Source organism: Oreochromis aureus, linkage group 13 (genome assembly GCF_013358895.1).
Source record: "Oreochromis aureus strain Israel breed Guangdong linkage group 13, ZZ_aureus, whole genome shotgun sequence".
NCBI lineage: Eukaryota > Metazoa > Chordata > Actinopteri > Cichliformes > Cichlidae > Oreochromis > Oreochromis aureus.
In genome coordinates this window covers 24246141-24256308 of record NC_052954.1, presented here as the reverse complement: position 1 = coordinate 24256308, position 10168 = coordinate 24246141, and positions in this window count along the sequence as shown.

The window sequence follows — 10168 nt, the reverse complement described above, 5'->3', positions numbered from 1 at the left end:
TGTGTTTTGTGGACTTGGAGAAGGCATTCGACCGTGTCCCTCGGGGTGTCCTGTGGGAGGTGTTGCGGGAGTATGGGGTGTCTGGCCCATTGCTACGGGCCATTCGATCCCTATACAACCGTTGTAAGAGTTTGGTTCGCATTGCCGGCAATAAGTCGGACTCGTTTCCGGTGGGTGATGGGCTCCGCCAGGGCTGCCCTTTATCACCGATTCTGTTCATAATTTTTATGGACAGGATTTCTAGGCGCAGCCAAGTGGCGGAGGGCTTTCACTTCGGTGGCCTCAGAATCTCATCTCTGCTTTTTGCGGATGATGTGGTTCTGTTGGCTTCATCGGGTGAGGGCCTCCAGCTCGCACTGGAACGGTTCGCAGCCGAGTGTGAAGCAGCGGGAATGAGGATCAGCACCTCCAAATCTGAGGCCATGGTTCTCAGCCGGAAAAGGGTGGAGTGCCCACTCCGGGTCGGGGATGAGTTCCTGCCCCAAGTGGAGGAGTTTAAGTATCTCGGGGTCTTGTTCGCGAGTGATGGGAGAAGGGAGCCGGAGATCGACAGACGGATTGGTGCTGCGGCTGCAGTGATGCGGACGCTGCACCGGTCCGTCGTGGTGAAGAGGGAGCTGAGTGTAAAAGCGAAGCTCTCAATTTACCGGTCGATCTACGCCCCGACCTCACCTATGGCCACGAGCTGTGGGTAGTGACCGAAAGAACGAGATCGCGGATACAAGCGGCAGAAATGAGCTTCCTCCGAAGGGTGGCTGGCCTCTCCCTTAGAGATAGGGTGAGAAGTTCGGCCATCCGGGAGGGGCTCAGAGTAGAGCCGCTGCTCCTCCACATCGAAAGGAGCCAGTTGAGGTGGTTCGGGCATCTGATAAGGATGCCCCTGGGCGCCTCCTGGGTGAGGTGTTCGGGCATGTCCCACCGGGAGGAGGCCCAGGGCAGACCCAGGACGCGCTGGAGAGATTATATCTCTCGGCTGGCCTGGGAACGCCTTTGGTGTTCCCCGGATGAGCTGGAGGAGGTGGCTGGGGAGAGGAGGTCTGGGCTTCTCTGCTTAGGCTGCTGCCCCCTCGACCCGATCTCGGATAAAGCGGATGAGGATGGATGGATGGATGGAAATCCAAGTTGAATATTACTTGATAAAAAAAAAAAAAATCCAAGTTTAGTTATATCAACAAACTATAAAAATTGTAATCATCAAATATTTGGCATACACTCACTGGCTACTGTATTAAGTAGACCTTGCATCTCAGAAACATTCATCTGAGATTTCAGTCCATTTTGAGACCACACAGATGGTGCACATTTGCAGGCTGGACATCTATGGCGAGGTTCTTCCGTTCCACCACATCCCAAAGGTGTTCTGTTGGCTTGACATCTGGTGACTGTAGAGGCCATTTTAGTACAGTCAACCTACTGTCATGTTCAAGTAACCAGTTTGAGATGATTTGAACTTTGTGACATGGTGCATCATCTGGCTGGAAGTGGAAGATGAATAAACTGTGGTCATAAAGGGATGGACAGGGTCATCAATAAACCTCAGAAAGACTGTGGCATTTATTTGATTGAGACCCAAAGACCCAAAATATCACCTTAATTTGTTTGGTTTTCACAATGCTATCTGCTGCACTTTTTGCCCCCCCAGTAATTTTCAACCAGTCTCTTTGACAGCAGTAGGGTGTCTTCATATTGAGGACAGGCGTTTAAAGACTTTGTGATAAGATAAAACATGTTTTCAAACTGCTACAGGCTCCTTTCCCAGGCTGCTGCAACACCTGTGAAATTTCTTATAATCGATATTAGGCATGAATCTTTAGCCAGTACTTGTGCCCAGAAAAAAATGTATTATCTTAGCCTTCTTTCTTCTTTCTTTCCTTTTTTTCTGGCAGAAAGAAATCAATTTAAGATTGGCTATTTCAAGTGTGGGATAAGCATGTATTCCAAGTCAAAGGGTTGGAGTAAACTCAATGGCTACAGCTACTTTAGGTCTTTGACTGTAAAGCAATCACCTGTTTTTCTGTGTGTCTATATCTGTTCATACCTTCATTATGTTTTCTTACAGTGACTTAGAGAGACAGAGACGTCTGCTAACTTGAGTGCAGCTCCACCACCTCTCCCTCTTTCTTGGTGCAGCTTTGTGCGCCATCAAAGGCCCTGAGCAAAGAGACATGAGCCTTAATTGTTGTGCTTTATCAGGGGGATAAAGGCGGGATGGGCAGCAATTTAGGCGGCCTTTATGAGACTACAAAGTGTGACAGACTGACGGAGAGATAATTGGCAGTGAGGGGAAAGGAGGATGGGATGAAAGAGGAGAATGATGGAGAGATGAGGAGGAAAGGGGACGCGGATGGAAGCATGTTTGATCAACAGAGAGGAACCGTGGACGGTGAAGTGAAACTCAGCCGTCGGTAAGAAAATATCCTGCTTGTTTTGCAGGAAGGAAAATTAGTTGCCCACCCATTGACGATATCATTCACAAGTCAGACTGAGCTGAAGAAATTGTGGAAGAAATGTTGTCATAAAGCTCAGTTTTAACTGCCTGAATGCACCACTACTTCAGAGTTAGTGCACTGATTTATTTAGTAAGCTTGTGAATGATGTGAACCTTTTCCCTGCATTTAAATTTCTTAAACGGTTAATTACCACATAAAGTGTTTGCCATAAAGCTCAGATGTTAAATGTGTGCCCTCGACATTTTGAAGAATTTCTTGAATTTAAATATTTGCACAGTTAAGAGTCTGATATTTGCTGGGGCTTAAGGTGGTATTTTAAGGCTTAGGATACACTAGCTGTGTCGCTTTCATGCACTCCACAGATTGTTAATGTGACAGGATAATGTTGTCCTCCTTCTATTGTATCTGAACTAATGTGTTTGTCTGATTTTACTGTGGCTATATGCAGAATGTAAAACAAAAGCTTAGCATCATTTCCAATCTGTTCTCTACTCCACCCACTAATTACATTATTTAGCTTTGACGCACGCTAAGAAGTGAGTCGGGAATGGTCAAAAACCTCTAGTTTGTTCTACTAAAGAAGCATTAGCTCAGTCATTCCCACAAATCACGCACACTCTAATCATTCCTGAGTTCACACACTGCCTGTGCAGCCCCGAGTCCCCGTCCCTCTCCTCTCCACCCCTGACATGAATATATGAGTGTTTTTATGTTCGCACTGAAAAGGCGTCACTAAGTTAAGTGGCCTTGTTGTATTCTGCCTGGGCCCTAACAGCTTCCAGAAGGGGGTGTGGATGAGAGGGGGTGGCAGAGGTGGTGGTGGGGGTAGATGAAGGAGAGGCCTGCAGCACCATGCCTAATCAGCCTTTCTCGCCAGGGTCAAGACTTTCTGTCTGGGTCCGCGGTGCTCCCTGCCACCGAGGACTCGCCCATTCAAGCGCACAATGTCCCTGTCAGTCCTGACAACACTTCCTGCCTCTGCTGGCTCCAGCCCTCGCAGGGATACACAATATTTCACAGCTCCCAACAATGGCCTGTCTGCCTGCACCCACCATATGGTTACTATGGGCCACAATATTGACACACATCACTAATTATTCAAAGAGCTGAGAGAGAGAACCAAAAAAGGAATCTACCAGTTTGTTTCCTGTGTGTATTATAATAATACAAGAACAAAACCACGTTACCGCGTTACATTACAGACACTTTAAATAAGGTGATTTAGGCAATTTCTATGCACTCATGTTTGTATTATTTAAATATGCTTTAATTTATCTATATATCACATGAACTACATCAAACATTTCTCATATATTTAATTTAAAATTAGCATAGACACATAAAAAAATGACAAACGCCTACAAAGATGTAAAAATCCTTTAAAATCACTTAACATATACATTCTTAAATACACGTGAAGCCATTGACATAACTGACTGTTAACTATTGGACTAATTAACATTAAAAATCTCTGCTCTAGAGGGTAATAAGTTGTTTTATAGCCTGATATGTTTAATGTAAATAATGGTTTCACATCTCTTTTTAAAACAGTGTGTGACCGGCTGCTTTTGGGTAATGACAAAACGTCCTTAAAGTTTCGGATGTTTTGGTCTGAAGCAGTGAGATGGAGGGGATGTGATCCATATTGCCTGTGTTTTGTATGAACAGGAGGACATCTGTGCTTCAGTCTATAGGCATCTGTGACATCTCTGCCTAACACATGTCTGCTCCCTTTCCCACAGAAGCCTCCTCATGGGGCGGGATCGTCTGATGATGGAATCTGTGGACTCAGCCATGATGCAGAATTTCCTTGGTGCTATAGACTGTATATAAAAGATGGACACCGAGACATCACCCATCATTTTGTGGTACTAATGTAGCCAGAGATGACCATGTTTGAAGAGAGCATGGAGTCTAAGTTATAAAAACATAATAGAAAGTTTAGTTATGCTGTGTATGCACAACACAGAGACACAGGTCTATAATTTATTGGAGAAAGACACATTTTTTTTTTGTAGTTTTGCATTTGTACGCCACCACACTGGTGTAAATCAAATCAAGATGCGATTGAGTGTGTATTTATTGTCATGTGACTGCTGATAGAAACAGCAGTAGCAGGAGGAACTCTCAGTGGTCCACAAAACGGATGAGGACACAAAGCATACTGCAGAAACCAGCCCAAAAGCTCGCAAGGCAAAAAAATAAAATAAAAAGAAATTCTGCACTAGCCAAGTCAGTTGCCTAATTTCAACCAATAGAGCATTTTTCTGTTATTAAATAGAAAATTGAACGCAGAGACCCACAAACAAGCACAAATTTAAGGCGGCTGTGGCCTGGCAGAGCTTCCCACGGGTGGAAACAGAGGACTTGATGATATCCATGGGTTCTCCTTCAGGCAGTCATTCACTGCAAATGATTTTCAGTAAGTATTAAAAACAATGGGCAGCACGGTGGCATGGTGGTTAGCACTGTTGCCGCACAGCAAGAAGGTCCTGAGTTCAATTCCACCATCAGGCCGGGGTCTTTCTGTGTGGAGTTTGCATGTTCTCCCCGTGTTTGCGTGGGTTCCCTCCGGGTACTCCGGCTTCCTCCCACCGTCCAAAGACATGCAGTTTGAGGGGATAGGTTAATTGGATAATCCAAATTGTCACTAGGTGTGAGTGAATGTGAGCGTGAATGGTTGTCTGTCCCTGTGTGTTGGCCCTGCGACAGACTGGCGACCTGTCCAGGGTGTACCCCGCCTCTCGCCCTATGACAGCTGGGATAGGCTCCAGCGCCCCCCGCGACCCTGGAAAGGATAAGCGGAAGCGAATGGATGGATGGATGGATATTAAAAACAATGTTTTAAAAATGGGGGACTATTTATACAAATTGCTCTAATTTAGTTAGAGCAATTCAATTAGTGGGAAATTTTGTTAAAAATTGAATAAAAGCTGAACATCTGCACTTGAAATACATATTGACTGTTTGATTTAAAATCTACTGCAGTAGGTAAATATAAAACTACAACTATTAAAACTAACTATCGTCCCTTTCTTTAACAAATTAGGGACCTAACTGTGCCTGGGAATTACTGATAACTAACAGACTAATGAAATACTGGAATTTCACTCACAAAAAACAGGCTGTTAGTCGGCCTACAACTGCAACCCCATTATAAACCCTATTATTTCTTAGGTAGTTGAAAATGCTCCAGATGACACCAACACCACAAACACGATTAAGAGGTCCAACTCAGCAACTCGGATTGACAGAGGTGATGTGCCAGCTACAGCTGCATGTGTTGGCATCTGCCTGCAACTCAAGCCTCGACCCTTAATTATGTTTAATTTTTAAAAAATCTCCACTCTGCGTTTGAGATGGCTAAGAAGTTAGAAGTAGATATTCCTGTTCTAACATTGAGTATTTAACACTAGAATTTATGGGACTGACTTCCCTTTGGAGCCAAGCTCCAGTGGCTGTTTGAGAAGTTGAAGTTTTTGGCATTTCTACATTTTCCAGTTTTGGTTGTTAAATTCAATTTGATCCAATCTCATTTATATAGCGTCAAATCACAGCAACATTTGCCTTAAGGCACTTTAAGGTAAAGACCCTACAATAATACAGAGAAAAACAGCAGTCACATGACCCTTTACGAGTAAGCACTTGGCGACAGTGGGAATGAAAAACTCCCTTTTAACAGGCAGAAAACTCTGGCAGACCCAGGCTGAGGGAGACACATGAGGAAGAAAGGACAAAATACACAAAAGGTAGTTGGTTGGTATTTACAGTCACAGGGATTATATGTTCTGCTCCTTTGATATAAAACTTATTACGATTTCCCTGCATAAAATGTATGGTTTTTGTGCATCATATAGAGAAAAACAAACAGCTTTTTTTCAGACAATCTCACACAGCTTCTCCATGTCTGCATCCTGTTTGTTTGTGTAAACTAGAGCAAAATACAACCGCTTGCTGCAGCCTCACCCTGAAAAGTCAACTAATTACCTGTTGTCTGCTCTACTGTGAAATTGTTCGGTGATTGTTTAATTGAGCTTCAGTGGCTGTTCCAGTGTGTTATTATGGTCTACCCAGTGTTGAATATTATCTAAGAAACTGCATTGAAATACTTTTTTTTCCCATTTCACCCTGGCAGGAGGGAAAGTTGTTTTCAAAAGTCTTAACCACATATTCTTGTCTCTAAATCATAGAATTAGTCTCAGATCCAGTAGATTTTTTAAACATTGCTTTTTGGCATTTTTGGTATAATTAAACAGCAATTTTCAAAGAATCACAATTATTCTGATACTAGAGAAGTTTTATGGAAGAGACAAAAAAGTTTGAGGACATAGGCTGTAAGTGAAATATAAACATAGGCCTCCATCATTTCAAATCCCTTATTTATCATGTTTTATTCTGAAAGGAACTCTTTACAAAATAAAAGTTGTGCTGTGTTAATAAAGAAAGATTTGAAACCTTGAGACTATAGTTTTTATAGATATAATGATATATTTATTTTACAAAATGACTTTTAAACAACTGGAGTTTAAAGGAGGCAACAAGAGTCGCCACCTGCTGGCCATCAGAAAGAATGCAGTTTTAAGCAATTTTTGCATTGGCTTCACTTTTCAGACTCCATCTTTTACATACAGTATAAAGAAAACAATAAAAAACCCTACTAGTGCCAACATCTGCTATCACAGAAAACATTTTTTTTTTGATAAATAGACTTGAGAGTCTGTTGTCTGACACTGCTATCAGTATGCTTCCTTTTACCACCCTCCCTCTTCCTGTAATCACTCTGTCCCCTGGCTGGCCTTCGTTTGAATTCCTGCCTGGTTGCCCCCCGAGTGGTGGGAATGTAGTCCTGTGCAGCAGGCCATGACAGGCCCATGTTGGGACAGGCCTCAGCGCTCCACTCCACAGAGCAGTTGATTGACAGCTCTCACTGAGGGAGGTGGGATTCCTCATCTGTCAGTCAAAATGCCGCCGGAGATAAAGATGCCATGCAAAGGATCTCAGGAACTAGACATGTTACGAGCCAGTTTTTCCTCCTCTGTCCTCCCAGGTCCTTAGCAGCTAGGTAAAGTTAGCTTGCTGGCTGAGGGTGAAGGTTGCCACAGGTCCAGATGTTGCTGAGGTTTACTATCCCTCTCCCGGCTCACTGTGATGTGCTGTGTCACATCTGCCTGGGCAGAGGTGTGCCATATTGCTTCCCATCTGCCACATGGCACACTCACGTTCACACAGGAACAGAGGCACACACATGCAGCGTGCCCAGAAACTGCCCATTTTAACCAGGGCCATAAATAGTGTAATTCATGGGTGTGAAACAGCGGGTTTTTAAGAGCGCTCAGAGGAACGGAGCAGAGCTGGAACCTTTGGCAGCTGACGGACAGATTTTCTGTTACTGGTAGCCACATGAAACTCTGTGAACTGTACGCTGAACACACTGAGGCAGAAAGGCATTGAAGACCTGCTGGTGCAAGAAAATAAGAGAGAAACCATCTTAGTCTTCCTTTCCTTGTGAATTTCTCTGTCGTTGTGCAGCTCACCATCTGTCTCCTCTCACAGTGCGGGTCTGTCTCAGTCTCTCTGTTTGTCTCTCTTCTGTCCTCTTTTTTAATCGGGGGCAATCCTGACGTGAATGTCACCCCTGTCCCAATGTTACTTAGGGGAAATTGACTCCTTAGCCTCGGTGCTGTCAGCAGCCATATGCTGATGTTTTCATATTCCAGAGAAATGAGGAGAGGGAGTCGTAAAGACTGCTAAAGTCAGAATTACAACCCTGGCTACCACTGGCGAGGAGACGGAGAGGCCCCTTCTGTCGCACCATGAGCACCGTTAAAGCTCTGATTCCTGTGTCCTAGAAAGTGCCATGGGCTTCTGAAGCACCACATTAATGCCAGCTTTTCAGTGAAAGTTACACTTTTTTTTTTACATCCATTGGCAGGCGATTCAGTCATATTCGCGGCTTGTGAGGCAGCATGTTTAGCTTCACTTTCTTATTAAACATTCACGGCCGGGTGGAGAATGAGATGCCGTTCAGCTCCTCTGCTGATTGTGGCTTTAGGAGACATCGCTGTCTTCCTCTGCATGGACCACTGAGCTATAGGCAGCGTTTCCAGCTTATCTATATTTCATGCTTTTATCTGCTCTCAGCATTTAATTAGGCAGTTAGCAGCTCGTTAAATTCTATTGGGAGCAAACTTTTACTCTGTTGCAAAGTTGTGCTGAGGTTGAGCTTTTCCAGGCGATGGAGGCTTTTGATTACCTTGCAGCCACACTGTCGTAATAAGTTATGCTGTTATTTTTTTCAGAGACATTTTTTTGAGACATATGTAGGAATAAATTGTTCACAAAGAAAATGTAGTAAATGACTTATTACAAAAGCTTTGAGAGAAGTCAGTTTTTAGCCTCATTCATGTGACTTTGCAATTTGGTGTCAGTGGACACAGTTTACAACAAGCAGTACGTTATAGTTATTAAACCATTAGAAATATGCAGTATTTCTTATTCCTGGAAATATGTCTTTGTAATAGCTACATGTCCTACTTCAAATATTTTGCTCAACTAGAAATGCTCTATACATTCAACTGAACGCCCCAGAATTACTGTAATTATAAGCTGGAATTAAATATTCCACATGGGTGACAGTTTTAAGGTCCTGCAACAGCATTTCAATCAGGCTGAGGTGTCAACTTACAGCAGCTTGATTATTTTTTCTTTCAGCCGTTCTGTTGTAAATTTACTGTTGTGCTTGGGGTCATTACTGTGTTACGTGACCCAGTTTGGGCCAAGCTTTAGCTGTCAGACAGATGATTTATATCTGGTTTATACTGGTATAAGGAAGAGTTCATGCTCGTGTCAGTGAGTGCCCATGTCCTGCTTGACGGTTGGTGTCAGGTATTTGTGCTGATATGTGGCATCGTGCATTATGGCCATTCATCTCTACTTTGGTCTTGTCTGTCAAAAGGTTGTTGTTCAACAAATGTTGAGGTTTGTTCAGATGCAACTTTGCAAACCTCAGCTGTCCTGCCATGTGAGTCCTGGCATTGCTTTCAAACAGACATATTTCTTCACGGTTTTCCTAAATTGTACTTTTGTGAACTTTAACATAGTAACTGAGGCCTGTAGAGTCTGAAATGTGGCTTTTTGGTTTTTTACAATTTACTTGCAGAGTCTGACCTTAATATAAATTTGTTCCAACTACCAAACCTTCTGCTTTCATAGAGGTTGTCACACTTGATGATGAGTAAAGTGCATTTGATTAGCCACGCCTGGTGTCATGGTCCCCTGACACACCTTTTCTGATTCTCCTCGTGACTCAACTAACTCATCTTGCCTCCTCTCAGAAGTGGGTGTGGCTGGCCCAGATTTCACAGGCACACTTGTTTCTTATTTACAGTGATGTGCAGTATATAATCCTGTTGCTTCACGTCACTCCTTGCTGTACTGTTAAGCCATATAGTGCAGTAGAGGTACTTTGCTTCTTGCCTGCAAATGTAACTTGCCTGCATTAAAGGACCCATTGTTTTACATGATTAACACTAAATAAATTGCGCTCACATTAAAACTATATATAGTTTTACTGCTATCATTAAGTGTTTTCCAGACTTTTTTAGTTCTGAGTCCATAAAGAGATGTCCTTGAAGTATTGCACACCTGTGTAATACTTCAAGGACAGACACAAGCACACAAAAGCACACAAGCTGTCATAAGTACCGCCCTCACTTGTG